Source organism: Balaenoptera musculus, chromosome 3 (assembly GCF_009873245.2).
Source record: "Balaenoptera musculus isolate JJ_BM4_2016_0621 chromosome 3, mBalMus1.pri.v3, whole genome shotgun sequence".
In the NCBI taxonomy this organism is placed as follows: Eukaryota; Metazoa; Chordata; class Mammalia; order Artiodactyla; family Balaenopteridae; genus Balaenoptera; species Balaenoptera musculus.
In genome coordinates, this window is record NC_045787.1 from 145,650,404 (window position 1) to 145,669,566 (window position 19,163).

At 36.8% G+C, this 19,163-nt stretch overlaps 1 protein-coding gene across 8 annotated transcripts in view; it reads right to left on the reverse strand.

Annotated features, from left to right (window-relative positions):
- Positions 1-19,163, reverse strand: part of FBXW11 (F-box and WD repeat domain containing 11) — a 132,526-nt gene that overhangs the window by 95,448 nt on the left and 17,915 nt on the right. The gene's annotated exons all lie outside the window — the stretch shown is intronic.

Below are 19,163 nucleotides of genomic sequence, written 5' to 3' on the forward strand. Positions count from 1 at the left end.
GAAGAGAAGAAGCAGTTAGAGGCCGCAACAAATCACTCCTTCACACAGGCAACTTGAATGTTAGTTGGGCAGGGGGTGCACCCTTGGCAGCTTGGAGGTCAGGGGTGGTAGTCCAACAAAACTTACTGAAACCTTGGGAGAGGGCCCACTTTCTGTCCTACGGAAAGGAGGTTTCTGCTGCCAACCACTAACTCCTCAGGATACAGTGAACAGAATCAAGAGGGAGAGAAAGAATGTTTAAATGAAAACCACTAAAGGGAACTGTAAAGTTTGAGTGCAAAACAAGATTATGGTGAGATTGTCACTCTAACTTCATAAAAGTAATGGTTTTTGGTCTATGTTATGTAATTATAATTGCTATCATTACATCACCTACCATGTGCCAGGCACTTTAAATGTGTTCTCTAATTCCCACACCACAGTGTCAGGAAACTGAGGCTCACAGGTTAGTCATTTGCACAAGGACAAACAGCAAAGGAGGGGAGAGTCAGAACTTCAAACCTTGATGGCTGCTACTAAAGCCCACATTCATTCCACAAGACTATGATGCCTCTATTATCATTGATCACCTGAAATTTTATCATCTGCGTACACTTTTGCACATCCCTAAATAAAATTACAGGAGACCTAGAGACATAAGGCAAAAAGAACAAGAAAGATAAGCGATAGATTGACTGATAGATACAGGAAATAAAAGAGCTGATAAAAACGCATCTGATTTTGAGTGTCATCCACATCTCTGCCTTCCCAAAGGAAAACACTTTAGAATAATCATGATTTTCATTTTGGACTTTGCTTACAAAGTTCATTTGACACAAGTAAGAATTAAAAGCTTCTTTCATTTACCCATTCCTATTCCTCTTTCAAGAGCTTGCTGGTTTTAAGGGAATTAAGAAAAAAAGTAAAATATAAACATATGCATTATGGCTAGTATTTTTAAACCATTAGATTATTTATGGTATTCAATAAGTACTTTTTCAGACCTAAGGTCAATTAACTTACTCTGGCAAAATCAATAATCATGCCAAAAAAAAAAAAAAAAAAACCAAACCTGAAGGTGGGTGTTTGGGTTCAACCAAAATACTGCAGAAGCCTCAGACCCAACCTCATAAACTTGTTTATTCTAGCTATAATTAGGATGGTTAAATATACTCACTTTCCTGGGACAGTCCAGGTTTACACTGGTCTCAGCATAACTTTCACTCTCAAAGTATTCTGGTTTGGTAGATAAATTCTATGGTTACCCCAACTATAAATAATATAAACAAAGTCCACTATGCTTGAAATCAGATAGACCTGATTCCTTCCTATCCAGCATCTGTACTTTCTAGTTATATCTCACCTATAATGTAACTAGAGTATTGAGATTATTTAGAAAAGGTATTTAAAGAATACAAAACCAGAAGACTCAAATGGAATAAAAAAACTGAGCAGGTTTTTGGTAACAATGAACATGCCATACATTTCCAATAGTGTGCTTTCATTTCAAAGCTTCCCATAGCCAATATAGTAAAGTATATCACTGATACTCCAGTCACACATATTCTGCCACTCCAACACTTTCATAGAGTGCCATAAAAGATGCTGAATAAATGTTTGTATAATATAATGAAAATAGCTGCCATTTATCAAGCTCTTGTTATATGCTAGACAGCTGACATAGTAAACCCTCACAAAAACCCTTGTAAGACAAGTATTATTCCATTTTACAGATGAGGAAACCAAAGATCAGGAAAGGAGAGCTTGATTTGTTGAAACAGCAACTTGTCCAAGGTACAAGAAAACAAGGGCTAATTGATGGCAGAATTAGGACTAGAAGTTAATCCTGTCTGACTTTAAGCAAACATGTTTTCTTTTTACTACAACAAACTCTCTCTATCCAGAGATACCTAGCAAAATGTTTAGGGCAGCGAAAAGGCCCAAACACATTACGTATGTATACACAGATTACACACATTATTTAATTTAAATAAACTTCCAACATCCTCATAGCTCCAGTTAAGTTTCTTTTTTGGAATCTTTGTAGTTATCCAAATCACAGAATCACTCAGATCTGAGAATAGAGTTTAAGGATTATACTTGTATTCAGCAACTAATACCAAATTAACACCAAAGCTCATCTGCAAATCAATTTTCATTTATTCACTAAAAACAGATTCCCTCTGCAAGGTTTAACATGTATTTGCCTCAAAGGGTAAAAACCATGAAGGCATAACGTACTGTACCCTGATTAGATTCTGCTAATAACTTGAGATCCAGAACTTAAAAAAAAAAAAAAAAGGACCAATTTTCACATTCAATAAATCAAAGAATCATAGACTGTGAAAACTGGAAGACCAATTAGTTCAAACTTCCACCCCTTATTTCAGAAGTGAAGAAACTAAAGCCCAAAGAAGAAAAGTAATGATCTTCCCAAGGTTTCCTAATCATCTAATGATCGAATTAATACTTATAAGAATATGGAAAACAACATAAAGAAAAACTTCTAAGAACTTAATTTCAAAATATTAAACGTTTATTACAAGTATTTTTTAAAACTTGATATTGAACCTGTATAGCCAGAAAAAGATTTTTAAAGGACCCTTCGAGGGTCCAGTTTCCAAGAACTTATCTTTATAACATCCATGGAAGATACTTCGGGGTAAAGAGAGTGATGCCAGTGTTCATAACAAGTATTAGAACTGCCCTACTTTCACACTCAATTACCCTGAAGCTAAACAACCAAGCACAGTGCTGAAAAATAGTCTTTACTCAACAGAAAATGCCACTCTAGGAAATTCATCCATCTTTTAATAAAGTCTATACCTGCTCATCTAAATAAGGCTCCTCTTAGGTCTAATGGTCCAAGAGGACATTGATCTAATTTGAAAATAATGGCTAAACATAAAAGTTCCATATTTATCAACCTAAGAGCATTAAAATACAGCTCTGACCACAAGCAGTAATTGATTCTTAAAGCTGCTAATTTTAAACTTTGGGACCTGGTTGAAAATCCATGTTGACTATTGTGGAATAACTATTATCCATCACTCTTTAACTGAATAATGTAAAGATTTCTTCATATAAGCTATAATCACAGTGCAGACTATTATCTCTCTTTTTCTTTTTTTTTTTTTTTTTAAGCTAACAGTGGTCTATCTTTAAACTTCTGGAACACTATCTCATTGTTAAAATATGTCTGAAGAATTTACCCTGATACCGTGGGTATTTACCAATTTTAACAAACACTTATTGACTACGTATTAAGCTAACAACAATACAAACTAAGCCTCTTTCCTCTTGAGACTTCAGCCTGGAGCTCAAGAGAAACCCAGAGGGATCACAATGGGGATGCTTAAGAGAGGCCTTTCAGGGGTAGAAAACCCCTAAGAAATGTTTGTTTTAATTTCACATTTAGCTGCTTGTAATGACCAATATTCTAATTTAGGGTTGTTCACAGAGAACAGGAAATGATTCACATGGGATTCTAACATTAACAGCAAATACCCAATTAGACTGATTATATTTGTATGTTCTATAGCCAAAGAAAATAACATTAATCAAGGAAACTGATAGTGTTTATTAATTTTGTCATACCCACTGTATAATCAAAAACCAAAATCAGGGCCACCATGCTGAGAAACACTATAAGACAAAAAGAATAATAGCTTTTGGCATTTTTCAAAAGCAAAAAGTTATTAAAAGAGGTAGGAGGGAAATGTCCTAGGCTCTCTTCCTATTGCCATAGGAACCACAAATCAAAAGGGAAAAGTGGCTGCAAGCACCTTGCCTCTGATTGGCTAGCTTTAAGAAGAACTCACAAAAGCTAACTTTGGTCTGTGTCTAGATGGAATTGTTTTGAATATCTTGCCCTGATTCCTTCTCAAAGAGGCAATTCTTTTAAAAGCTACTCAAAGAGGTATTTTATGTTAATCGTCTCTCTAATGTCACTCTGATTTAGAAATATGCCCTATAAATCCCAATTTTTTTCTTTCCACAGAACCATTACCAGCTTCTTCTATCATCACGATTGAGATAAACAAGTTGAGGGGCTTAAATACTATTCCATTCAACAAAAAACTTACCTGACCTTATATCTGCAGACAGAAATGCAATGAAGACATTCTCTCTCTCCTCCAGCAGCTTACAGGAGGGAATTTTGAGAATGTGCCATGTAAATACACACACACACACACACACACAAACACACACACACACAGTCTTAACACACCCAAAGGAGGAAAATGCCTGAACTAAGCCATAAAGGATGAGTAGGAGGCAGCCAAGGAAAAAGAGAGAGAGACACATTTCCGGCAAAATAAACAGCATTAAGCAAAGCCAAATAGCTAAGAAATGGCAGTCCTATTCAAGTATCTGCAATTAATTTAGCATGACTAAAGTATTTAAGTGTGAGATGAGGAAAGCCTGATAAAGAGGGGCCAAATCACAGAGGACTCCCCTATACCATTCTATCGAACTTGAGACTTCATCCTGCAGGAAAACAACTCTTAGGCTGCATGCTATAGCTCACCAGTAAACAGCCAATCCTTCCCAGGTGTGTGGTCCAATTTTTTATCAACGTGTATGAGATTTTTTTTTCCCCCTGCAATTCAGTATACCTACTGCTTCAACAATATGTGTCAGAGGAACAGAAGCAGGTCATGCAACACACTGGCAAGTGTGGGGGTGAGGTTCTTAGACTAAGAGGTAGGAGATAAAGCATAATATCAAGCCAAAGCCAAGCCAATTCAAGCAAGCATCAAAGAAAGATGCTGCTCTCTAGAACATGTGGGGAACATTTGCCACATGCAAGAATAGGGAAAAAAGAAGCTGGCTCAATAGTAACCCAATGATAAAGAAAGGAAGTAAACAGTATACAAAAACTGTATATGTTTTTATAAATATTGTGAAATCAGAGTGTTTAGAATGGTTTAAGTCCTTCAAATGAGACATCAAAAACTTTAACATTCAAACCATTGCTAGAGACAATGATGAGACAACTATTAAACTTTTAAGCAGAGGAATGACCTTTGGCAGCTGGAGTGAAGCATAACATTAAAGAGAAGTTAGAAAGATAAGTCTATTAGAGAGCCTAAAGACAGCCCCTCATTTTTATTTTACAACTAATGCAAATTTCTTTCAGCTGGGCTACAAAGAGTAGAAACAAGGGCCAACACTTACCTTTGGAAGTACATGTCTAAAGTCAATTGTTTTCCAATAAAACTCCCACCATAATACAAAGAGTGCCATGATAATGAAATGGGAGCTACCAAATACAGAAGGAATGAGAGAAAAGATCTATTTCATAGTAATCACTTGGCGATAACACGCTCTCCACTGGGAATCTCTATCCAGGAGTGGGGATTTGGTCCTGAAGAATGATACAGTAGGTGGGCTCAAGGAGATTATGAAACTCCAGCCCTCTAAACCTAGATGTGAAAGCTACAGAGTATCCATTCAGTTTCTGCTGGAGGCTGTCCTCATCTCAAAGCAAATAAAGCAAGAATTAAAGTTAATCCAAATTAGGAACTATCCTATTGTGTCTGAATTCTCAGACTGTTGCTTTTCAAGAAGCTACAGTAGTTGTAATGAAAACAGGGCCACAAAGCTTTTAAAAGTGTCTTCTAAGAGTCACAATGTAGGTTTCTGCTCTTATAATGTTTGATGGCAGCCTACAAGAAATAGCAAACTCTCACCAAATAACTGTATTGTTTTTAAAACTAAGAACCATAATAATCAGGTTGTAGAATTATAAATTCTACAACCTGATTAACTTTTGTTAATTCATAGTTTAAAGCTATTTTCCAAAGTGTTTTAAAGAACTGAACACTGGTCCATGCCTCCATGTGTGAAAGGCTCTCATCTCCTTATAATGGTATTTTATTATAACAGAATTTGATAGTAACCATGTGACATGTAACCAAGAACGTTAATGCTTTAATTCTTAGCAACTGTACTGTAGAACTACATATTTATAGATAAGGCACCACAGGGTATTTTCAGGCTGGGATATATGTTAAAGGAAGAAAAGGGAATGGGGAGAAGGAGGCAGTGGAATGAGAAAAGAAAAAAGGATAAGAATGAGGAAAACTGAAATTTACTTTCTGCCAAGTTTTAGAGATGCAAACCCAACCAAATTGTAGTGGAATCAGGATTCAAAGCCAGAGCCCAAACTTTCCTTAGATCCTACTACTAAAAACAAAACAAAAAACCAAAACTTTCAATGTCCAAATATCTCATCTTATATGATTATCTAAAATAAGATACCAGAACCCAAAACTAAAATGGATCTTCACAGTTTTCTTTGGTAGAGGGATGAAGGGTAATTTTTCTTTTCTTTTCTTTCTTTTCTTTCTTTCTTTCTTTCTTTCTTATTTATTTATTTATTTATGGCTGTGTTGGGTCTTCGTTTCTGTGCGCGGGCTTTCTCTAGTTGTGGCAAGCGGGGGCCACTCTTCATCGCAGTGCGCGGGCCTCTCACTATCGCGGCCTCTCTTGTTGCGGAGCACAGGCTCCAGACGCGCAGGCTCAGCAATTGTGGCTCATGGGCCTAGTCACTCCGCGGCGTGTGGGATCCTCCCAGACCAGGGCTCGAACCCGCGTCCCCTGCATTGGCAGGCAGATTCTCAACCACTGCACCACCAGGGAAGCCCTCTAATTTTTCTTTTATAATTTCTATTCATCCATATTTTCTAATTTTTCTCCAATGAACATCTAGTACTTATAATAATATTTTAATACTACATTGTATAATTTTAAGTGATGTTTTATTTTTGTTTAATTATATAACTAGTTATATAAGTTGTTATAAGTTACAAATAGTAACTTGACAATTTAAATAAAAACAAATTCTTTTCCCAAGAATTAATTGAGTCTATCTCAAATACCTGTGGTTTAAAATGCGTTAAAATGCTGAGTGCTAGAAAAATATTTTACCTAGTGACCTTCAGAAACAGCTGTGAGCATCAAAACGGTAACAGCTTATTCCTGCGTAATTTCAAATGAAAAAAAATCATCCTTGTCCACTTCACAACTACCACTCATGACTCAAAACTGTCACCACGTTTTTTCAGCACTCTAACAGAAGCTGGGGAGAGGAAGGATTAGATGTATGAAGGGGGAAGCAGAATCTCTATTCGAAGCAGCATGACAGAGAACAGGATGTAACAAAATAATCTATTTCCGGCATAGCCACATGGGTCCTCAATTGTACTAGGACCTGTCTGAGGTTCAGTTGCCAATAAGGAACAGATTCCCCTAGCAAGCTCCAGGTCAGATCAGCTTGAACCCAATCCTAATGGGGTTTATCCAAGATCCACAAATCCTGAGACAGCAGAGAATTAAACAACAGTTAAATTAAGTACATCTGAGCCTTTAGGCAGTTAGCATCTCTGGTCCAATTAGGAACATTTTTCAGGACTAGGGGAGACCAATAAACTATAAATTTAATATCATTTTCAATAAAAAATGTTAAATGTAAATGAAATTTACAAAAAAGGATAATTTGGGAAGGAGATGCAAATTTGTATTTTCAGAGTGCCTACTATGTGCCAGACACTGTACAGCTATCGTGATCTCATTAACTGTCACACCACCTCTGGACAGACAGGTATCTTAGCTTTAAAGAGGAAGAAACTAAGGATCAGAGACATCAAACCGCTTGCCAGAGGTCAAAAGTAGCAGACTTGCAACTCTGACTCCAAAATCCCTACTTTCTTCCCTGAATTATACTACCTGTCACTTCCTTTGCTAGACATTAAACTCCCTAAAGCAGCAGTTTTCCTCTGATTTACTTTCAAATTTTATCCGCTTGTCACTCATCTATACTGCTGACGGGAGCGTAACTGGTACAACCTCTCGTGTGCAACTTATCAATACATACTCAAGACTTGAAAAAAGTGCACATCATTGACTCAGCAATTTCATATGTAGGGAATTATACTACAGGAAAAAATAAAGATATGTCCAAAAATATAGCTAAGAAGATGTTCATCACATGACTGTCATAATAGCAAAGGAAAAAATGCCCAACAATAGACTGGTTAAATAAATTACAGATCATCCAGAAGACAGAATGTTTCCACCAAATAAAAATCATTTTTATAGGAGTATATTTATTGACCTAGAAGTAAGTTACATAAGAAAAGGAAGTTACAATACAATGAAAAAAGTTCAAGAAAACTTAAGTGAATAAAGGCTACAAAATCAGGACTTAAATGATATTATGATCTCATTTTATTTAATAAAACACATATAGGATACAGAATTAAATACAGGTGATTTTTATTTTACTCTTTTTGTCTACCATAGTTTTTCAGATGCAGCCAATATAAAACTGGCAATATAGTATTCAAGTTTCTCACTCCTTTCTCCTCCAGGCCACCTCAAAACACAGTAACTGGCATTTCCACACTATTACTTGGAGTTCTGGTCCTAGCAACTTTTCCCTTGGTTCAAGCCCATTCTCCAATGAATGTGGAGAGCAGGTGGGGTTAAGCTAGCTATCAGAGTTTGGTTGCACTCTGAGGTGACAAAGACATTACCCTAATAGCTGAGGATACCCAGCCAGAGAAAACTCTTCACCAACAGTGTTGTCTTAGGAGGCTACCACTTCTAAACATCTGACAATCCATACTCCACACTGCATGACACCTGAAAAGAATTCCAGGTGCAAGAACTAAAAACTCACCTTGTTTTGTAGACATCATCTGAGAACCAAGAGACATCTGCTCTCATTATCTATACCAGGGCACCAGCCCCACCCTGAGTCAGTCCAACCTCCCTTCTTTACCATTCCAGACACAGGTGCTGGCAGCACCCCTTCCTCGTCCTTCTACCAACTCTCACAAGCCAAAAAGCTTTAATCAGAGAATTTCTGGAAGTGCCTACACAACAAGATCTGACTACCCTATAATATCAGTACTGATCCAAAATCCTTACCCTACTTTCATGTAAGAGAGTGCAAAGTTTATCATGTTTTATAAAGAACATTAGAGTTGGGCTTCCCTGGTGGCGCAGTGGTTGAGAGTCTGCCTGCTAATGCAGGGGACACGGGTTCGAGCCCTGGTCTGGGAAGATCCCACATGCCACGGAGCAACTGGGCCCGTGAGCCACAACTACTGAGCCTGCGCATCTGGAGCTTGTGCTCCGCAACAAGAGAGGCCGCGATAGTGAGAGGCCCGCGCACCGCGATGAAGAGTGGCCCCCGCTTGCCGCAACTAGAGAAAGCCCTTGCACAGAAACGAAGACCCAACACAGCCAAAAATAAATAAATAAATAATAAAAATAAAGGAATTCCTTTAAAAAAAAAAAAAAAAAAAGAACATTAGAGTTTATTTCCTGGCAGTCTTGTGGTTAGGACTCCATGCTTCCACTGCAGGGGGCACAGGTTCGATCCCTGGCCAGGGAACTAAGACCCCACAAGCCGCTCGGCATAGCCAAAAAAAAAAAATTAGAACATACAGAAAGTGGAAACTTTTTTTCCCCTGATATAATGGACACTCTCATTTTTTCTAGGAAGAAATATCACTTTCAGAAAGATGGCTTAAGGAATGTTACTGCATCTACTCTCAATAGGTCTGACAATTATAGTCAGACCACATCATAATCCTACTTTAACTCTTTCATTTAAACTGATTATTCATTCAAAAAGTTTACTGAACATGCCAATATACTAAATGCTTCAACAGACAACACAAGAATTCTGAAAACCAAATATTCTGGTATCAAAATTATTTCTGGAAATTAAGCTATATTATTTCCCAGTTCACTAAAGGGAGATAAATGGCTAAATTCCTAAAGTATAAAATATTTCAAAGAAATGCAGTTTCACTGCTTTCAAGAGTATTAAAACTAAACCTCCACTAACTAATGGTATTTTAAAAATCACTTCCAAAGACTTTCAAAGCTTCCACTATCTAACATGCTTCCTGTCTCACTGTACCTATCGAACGAAAGTTGGTCCTGCTAAGAAATCTTTTGAAATCAAACCTTGCACCATTTAAACAAGCCCTCTAATATTTTCTAAACATTGCTCATTTCTAGAATACCCATTTATTTTCAGAGACCTAACCCAGCCCCCATTCCAAAGAAACACATATTCCAAGTTAGGAGAGTCTCAATGTTTAGAATTTTATACACACACACACACACACACACACACACACACACACACAGAGGGATGGATCTAGAAAAAGATCGTAATCAAAAGTTTGCTTCTTTAAGCTAGGAATAGCATGAAAGTGAGTGGTCCAAGCTAATAGATATACAGGGATTTATCAACCCTTAATTAAATGTATAGTAAACTTTGCATTTGCTCTACTTTCTCATCTAATCCCCATTGTTCTCATATCCTAAGCAGACCTTGGTTTCAAATAAGAATGAAGTTTTGTGCCTCACAATCCACTGGGCTCTAAGAACAAATGAATCTGTCTTTCAGCCGGGGGCTAGGACTGCCTTAGTAAGGATTCCTGCTGCCTGCTGCACAGCAAGGCTGTCTTTGATTCCCTTCACACTGTTTTCTGCAGGCAACTGGTTAAGGGGAGTTCTTACCGCTTGAAGCCAGAGATTTCATTAAATTCTGGAGCTGAAAGGGACCTTATAGAGAGCATTTTGTCCATCTTCTTAAAATGTTTTTCTAGCCCAGGTCTTCTAAATATCTCACGAGGTGCTTTTGGTATGTACCCCCTTGAAAGTACCTAGTCTCAACAGCAGATAATTGCTGCGAGACACATGCTACGATAAGGTCAACCTATATGTTACAGACCTTTGTGCAGGAGTACGTATGAACACAGGTAGACTACAACACTCTGGAAGTTCTCACACAAAGGAAGTAATGAAGTCAAGATGTAAAGGCCCAATATCAATTTAAGAGATACTGGACTTCTTTGTCAAAAACGCTATTAAGCTCCATTGTTTTAATAACTTTATGTATGACTCAGCTATAAGTGGTCAGTCAAGGTGTTCTACAAAGCCCAGAACACAGATGTCACCATCATAATAAATTTTTTATTAACTCTGAGAAAATACAGAATTGAGAGGAGGATCAGAAGACGAATCTCATCTGGGCATTTTTTTGCTGCATTTAAGACAAAAAAAATATTCCATGATCCACATTTCTTTTAATCGACGAATTAAAAGTCTAAAGAGAAACAATAAAAACAGCTACCAAGATTGGGATGCAAGGAAAAAAGGTTGAAAGGGTGATATTTACTTTTACTTTGAAAATAATCAAATTCAAAAACCAAAAATTGGTCTATAAACCACAGGAAAACACAAAGTACTAAATTTTCCTATAAAATTTGTACTTTATTTCCAAATAAACTAGGTGTTGTATTTCCAAAATAATTTATAAAAAATAAAGTAATACTAGCAATTGATAAGACAATTTACCAATTTACAATGTAATGCTTTCAGGTCCTCACAGCACTTGTACAGAGTAGGAACTCAATAAATATTTGCTAATTTATCAAATAATTAACATGTAAAGTCCAGAAGGTTACATGTAAAGCAAAAATTTGATTCAGAGGCTAGAGAAGAATGTAATGTTGTAATTTTAAAGGGCTGATGGTGGACACTTGTTTTTTGACTACATCACCTAATCACAGTAATTGATTCAGGAATAAGCACATACTCCAAGTTGAATCCAGGACTTCTACGGGAGCCACAAGAAATCTCTTTCCCCACTGAGCATGAACATAAGAGGATGAAAGCTGGAACTGCCCTCATGCTACCACAAGGGACAGCTGGTTCTAGGAGGTACTACATTCACTCTGAGGAAGAAACCTGAATCCACATCTACCTCTGGATTTTTCAAATTATAAATTCCCTGTTTCAGCTTAAACCAGTTTGAGTTGGGTTTTCTGACACTTTCTACTGGAAAAAAATCATAACAAACCTTAAATATTTAGTTCAAATAAAACAGGCAAAAGCCAAAAACGTATTTGACATGGCCAAGGTCTTAAAGACAAAGAACATTCTGCGGATGAAACATTCTTAAATTTATATTTATTTTCCTAGGAAGTCATTTTATGCTACTAAAAGTATTCAAAACAAAAAGTTCTAAGAATATCCCATTCCTGCTATAACACAGATACTAGAGAAAGAAAAAAATATGTAACAGGGTAAACTAAACAAAACACTAAGAAGAATGCAGAAAGAAAGTATAACAGAAAAAACGAGTCCTGATTTTCCAAGGAGCTCTGATACCCAATACTGAGAAACCTGACCCACCGCTTTATAGGCATTTAATTCCAAATAAGCAATGAGGTTGGTAGTACCAAGTACAAGCACCAAATAAATAAATAACCTTAGAGCAAGGAATATATTTATCATCTAAGATTACAAAAGTCCTGCAAACTGCTACAGACACAGAATATTACTATTTACAAGCAGCGCCTAACCTGTGCCCCTCCTGTAACAACTAACCTTATTCTATGCATTTTTGCATAACTTTAACCCTTCCTCTATCTTATTTTACTACATTTATTTTTTCCTTTCATCTTCATTTATCCACTTATTTTCTTTTTATCTTCCTACACTGTATGGGTCATTGTAATCACTCAAATTCTTTTTTTTTTTTGAAATAAAGTAAGGTTTAAGTATATACTAACAATAGCAAAAGTCATTACATTTCTGAACTGAGAAAAAGAAAAAAGTTGAAAATTTTAAAAACTATAGGAATAAAACTCTAATACTGATAGTCAATACCATAAAATGTGTCATCACTGTCCTTGGCAAAACTGACAACCACATGTGGATATTCCTGCAGCCAGGTTACTGCTTCTCTATCAGCTCTCAATAAATTATGCAGTTTTTAACTCAGAAAAATGCAAATGCAAGAAGTTCTGTATTTCTTCAAGAATCACTTACTTGGAAAGGAGAGAGAATATCACAAAAATAAGAAAGCACCATAGCACAGTGGACACAGCATGAATTTTGATTTTTGTTTTATTTTGTTAATTGATAGAGAAACACACTAAACCTAAATCCAACAAACCTCTGGATGTGATTACCAATTTATAAGAAATACAAATGAGATCAGAATATGTAGACCTAATAAGAACATAATTAGCAAAATCCAAATTTGGGGAAGTTACACAGAACAAATGACCAATCCAGTTTCTTCAATAAATATATAGCAAGAAAAAAAGATGGGAGAGGCAATTTTTATAGATTAAAAGAGATTTGAGAGACTATTAACTATATGCAATGTGTGAACCAACTCTGTCTCCTGAACTGAAAAAACCAACTACTAAGAGACTTTATGAGAAAAACAAGACAAATTCCAACAGAGGGCAATACAATATACCTGACCAGTGCTCCGAAAAACTGTCAAGGTCATCAAAAACAAAGTCTGAGAAAATGACAGAGCCAAGAGGAGCCTAAGAACACACGACAACTGAATGTAAGGTGGGATCCTGGATGAAATCCTGGAGCAGAAAAAAGACATGAGGTAAAAACTAGACAGCTGAATACACTATGGACTATAGTTAATAATAATGCGTCAATAGCAGCCCATGACCATGCTAATGTAAGATGTTAATAATGGAGGACACTATGCAGGGGAAGGGGGTGTATATGACAATTCTGTACTACCTGCTCAATTGTTTTGCAAATCTAAAACTGTTCTAAAAAGTAACGACGATTAATTTAAAAATTATTTGTGAGACAATTAAGCAAATATAAACACTATTTGATATGAAGGAATTATTGTTAGTTTTTTAGGTATAATAATGGAACTATGTGCTCTATATGTGTTTGCTTTTATCAGTTTTTTGTTTTTAAGTCCACATCTTTTACAGATACATACTGAACTATTCATGGATGGATGAATGAATAAAGTTAAAAGGGTAGACCACAGCAATGTTTCCCAAGGTTTAGTATTCAAGGTGATTTCTGGTGACACGTAAGGGTGTTTTAATGTTTAATAGCTATACATTTAATTTAAATACATTATAACAAATATACAGCTAGCACATCAAACCCATGATTTCACAGATTTTCATTGCTTAGGGTAGGTTTCCCTTAGGAAAAAAATTATTAAGACTAAAAAAAAAAACTTAGGCAGAGGTAGGTTAAGATTCTAGATTCACACTATGTGACCTTAAGCAAGCCAGCTGTTTCGAGGAGTACAGCACCTGCTACATCCAAAGCAGGCACTCAATAAATATTAACTACTGCACTATTGATAAAAAGCTAATCTATCAACAGAACTCCAACAAAGGAGAAAAGACTGGAACTGGGGAGAATGAGTTAAGCACAGAATGAGGGAGGAAAGGAAGCATGAGGGCTTACAGAGGCAATTTGGGCAGGGGAAGGCAAGGCTTCCCCTGTTCTTCTCAATCTCCCCAAATACTGACAATCTACTGCTGCCCACCTACAACCTGGAAAACCTGCTGCTCCAGAGTCTCTGGCACTTTTAAGAGTCCCAAGCTGCCACCTAACACTCCTCAAACTAAGGTGATAGCTAGAGGTGCGGAATCTAAAATAATCAGAAGAGTTTTTCTTTTCTTACCCCAGGCAGGGATGGGAAAGAGCACAAGGCTTTGTAGAGATAAAAAGGAAGGGAGGAAGGGAGGGAGGGAGGGAGGGAGGAAGGAAGGAAGGAAGGAAGGAAGGAAGGAAGGAAGGAAGGAAGGAAGGAAGGGAGGAAGGGAGGGAGGAAGGGAGGAAGGGAGGAAGGGAGGAAGGGAGGAAGGGAGGAAGGAAAGGAGGGAGGGAGGGAGGGAGGGAGGGAGGGAGGACAAGAGAAAGAAAGAGAGGGAAAGAATCACTATGTGACCTTGAGCAAAAAAATAATTCTCTTCTCCAGTCTCCATTTCCTCACATGCTAAAATGTGGAAAATAAGCCTATCTTTCAAGGTTATGGTGAAGATTAAAAGGAATAGTAGATATAAATCTGGCATTTAACGAGTGTTAGTTCCCTCCCTCCTTACTTTGGCAGAGTGATAAGAGAACCCTTGGTGAATAAAAGAAGTTGGGGTGAAATACACAAGAATAGTAAAGAGACTTGGGTTGTATCAGTTTTGAACCAAAATAAAGGAGGAGAAGGATTCTGGAGTCAGAAAGTTTGGGAAATGCTGGGAAACATATTATTAAAATGACAATTACCAAGAGAATTTCTAAGAGGAGGAGATTACATGCAGCATTTACTAAATTTACTTGACCTAAGGAAGCAACTCCCAGTAATAGTGATCCTATTAATCACACACACACACACACACACACACACACACACACACACACGAAAATAAAAAGGGAGGGGGGAGGAAAGGAAAGGTTAGCAGTTTACAGCAGCTGACAAATCCTTCAAAATGACAGCTGCAGTATTACTATCTGGACAGATCAGAAGTCAATGTCTGGTTTAGAGGCAGAGAGGGAGAGAAGGGATGCTTTTTGATCTTCTGAAAGGAGTCACTGATGCCAACAGCTTAATTTTCATGACCAAGTCATTTAAAACTAAGAGATGATAGTGAAACAGAAAACACCAAGCATTAAATGGAGTGCATGTATTCATTTTAAAAGTACATATAAACTTCTGATACAAGATGGTTAATTCTCATTTGCCCTCCTAAATTTATTCCTTCATTCAATCAACTGGGCAATTGTATGGCATGCACTGTGCTAGATGCTGGGAATATGCTATGAACTGAATATGACATGACAGACATGATCCTTGTCCCCATGGAGGTTACCTTCTTAATAAAGAAGCTGACTGTCTAGTGGGGGATTATGCAATACATTTATCAATTACAATTATGTTAACAGCTGTGAAGAAAAAGAACTGAATGCTGTAATAATATGACAAAGGGAATCTAACCTGTAGGGGTACCTAGGGGGCCCAGACACAACCCCTGAGGAATTGATGCTTGAACTCAGCTCTAAAGGACAAGCAGAGGTTAAATGGGCAAGAAAGGAGTTAAGGGTGAAGCCTCCCTGATAACAAATAATAGACGTTAATGCTTGTTAGGTCAAGACAGAATCTGGTGCACTGGAGGAAGGGGTGGGAGAAAATCACTGTGACTGAAGTATGGAAAGCTAGGGTGAAAAAGAGCAAAAATAGACAAGACTCAGGAGGAAGACAGAGGTGCCAAGGCTGCGGTTTCTGTGGAAACAGGGTTCACTGCACGTAAACAAAGAAAAGTCTACCTGAAAAGCAGAAGAATTCCCAGCAGAACCTCACTTCCTAGGTCAAAGCAGCAAAGGCTAGTAGGAGTGAGTGTCCCTGAAGCTGTCAGTGAGGCCAGTCGAGACGGATCCTAACGTGCTTCATAAAGAGCACCGGGAGCCAGGGGCAAGCCAGAGCAGTGACCTGGCTTAAGCTTGCCACAGACAGTCTGCTGAATAAAGCAGATACTCCTGCAGCTGGCTTCTAACAAAAATGGCCATTTCAATCACAAAAGGGCGGCACTGCCCCAGCCACAACAAACTCAGAAGTTCCTCACCCTGGTGACTTCCTTCTGCCACTCCCCAAATGCACCTGGATCTAGAATCAGCAGTGAAGACAGCTAATCTACATATTTCCCTTTCTTCACGAAAGAAACATAAATAGCCACAAACCTAAGAAAAATATGTCCAATATCACTAGTAATTAAAAAAAATAAAATTTTAAATTCTTTAACCAAATTGGGATTTAAAAAAATTATTAATACCTTAAAATGGCATAAACATGGAGAAAAGAGCACTTTCATAGACTATGGTCAGTCTGATATGTCATGTTCATATAAATAACAGAAAGTGGGTAAAACCTTTGGCTATATAAAATACACATGCACATTTTTTGTGTACACTATTTGACTCAACAATTCCACCTCTTAAAACTTACCCCAAGGTAATACTCACAGATTTGTTCAAAGATTAAACTTCAAGAAAGAGCACCAGCTTTAAGTTGCTATAAATTAGAAATAACTTAAATGTCTAATAAAGGAGTGGTTTAACTATTTATCCATTTGCATATTCATGCATATTCGGCACCCCTTCAAAATGTTATAAAGAAATATATGACGGTTCAGAAAGATGTCACAAATATTGTTGAGTTTTAAAGGCAGTTTGCAAAATAATTTTATGTGTGAAAAACAAATATGAAACATACATGAAAGAAAAAAATATGTATATGAAGGCAGAGAAGTATACCAAATATTAACAGCAGTTATCAGTGGAACTTTTTATTCTTTTTGTTTCTTATTTTACATAATTTTTATTTTCAATTTTCCTATAATAAATATAAATTACCTCTGTAAAAAGAAAATGTAAGTTTCTTACTTAACATTTTTTCAACAGTTTTTTAACGTATGTGTCAATAACAGTACTGGGCTAATTGGGTAACCATGGGAAGTAAAAATGAATCTTGATCCCTATCTCAACCATAAAAAACAATTATTGTGAGATGGTAAAAACATACCGCTTCTAGAAGAAGACACAGAGTATCTTTAAGACCTTAGAGTAGGCAAAAATTTCATAAACAGGACACAAAAACTAGTAACTATGAAAGAAAAAATTGATTAATTAGACTTCATTAGTATTAAGACCTTCTGTCCATCAAAAGACAATATTAAGATATTGGAAATGCAAGCCACAGAACAGGAGGTGTCTGCAATATGTATGTCTGACAAAGAACTCGTTTCCAGACTATAATAAAGAACTCCCACAAATCAGTAAGAAAAAAGACAACTCAATTTTTTTAAAGGGTCAAAAGATTTGAATAAGCATTTCTCTAAACAAGATAGCTAAATGATCAATGGGCACAAGAAAAAAATGCTCAACATCATTAGTCGTTAGGGAACTGTAAAATAAAACCACAATGAGATACTATTTCACAACTATTAGAATGGCTAAAACTGAATGACAATGTCAAGTGCTGATGAGGATGTAGATCAACTGGAATTCTCATACACTGTCAGAGGAACTCTAAGAATGTACAGCCACTTTGTGAAAAGATCTGGCAGTTTCTTGAAAAACTAAACATACATCTACACTCTACCCCAGCAATTCCACTCCTAGGTATACACAAGACAAAAGAAATGTCCAAACTAAAACCTGAACACAAATGTTCACGCAAGCTTTATTCATAATAGCCAAACACTGGAAACAACCCAGATATTCATCAGCTGGCGAATGGATAAGCAAAACTGTGTATACTCGTATAATGTAACACTGCTAAGCGATGAAAAGGCACAAACAACTGATACAAGAATGAATCTCAAAAACATGTTAGGCAAAATAAGCCAAACATAGTAAGAGTACATGCAGTATACGCATGCTGTACCCATCCCATCTATATGAAATTCTAGAACACGCACAACTAATCTACAGTAATAGAAAGCAAGTTACCTGAGGCCGAGGATGCTGTTGAGGGAACTGCAAAGGGTAATGAGGGAAGTTTTTTGGGGTAGAAATGTTCTATATCTTGATTGTGGTAGTGGTTACATGAGTATATATAGTTTTCAAAACTCAAACAGTATACTTGAAATAAGTACATTTTATTGCATGTAAACTATACATCAATAAGCTGATTAAACAAAAAAAACACCAAAACTACAATATAGATACCAGTACACACTCATCAGAATGGCTAAAATGAAAAGGATTGGCAAAGCCAAGAGATAACTGGAACTCTCCACATTACAGGTAGGTGTCTAAATTGTCACAAGTGCTTGGAAAACAGTTTAGCAGAATCTACTGAAACTAAACATATGTCTATCCTCTGACCCAGTAATTCCACTCTGGGGTTTTCACAACTGAGAGAACCAAGTGTTTATGTCCACCTTAGAAGTGTTATTCATAATAACAGCCAAAAATTGGAAACAAACCAACTAATTTATCAACAGTAAAATAAATGAACCATGGACTATATATACAATGGAATAATGCACGGAGGGAAAAATACTGTTATACACAACAAAATGGATGAATTTCATGGATACAGTAACAGGGGGGGGGAACACAAGAGTACATATATATGCTGTATAACTCCATTTATATAAAATCCAAAAACAGCCATAACTAACCTATAATAAAAGAGGTCAGAATAGACCTTTGGGAGGGTCTATTGACTGGGTGAGGCACAGACAAGAAAGCCCTCAAGTGGCTCTAGCATGTTTTCTATCTTGATTTGGGTAGTAGTTACACAGTGTAGTATACACATATGTAAAAAAAATCATTAAGCTGTACACTTAATATTTGTG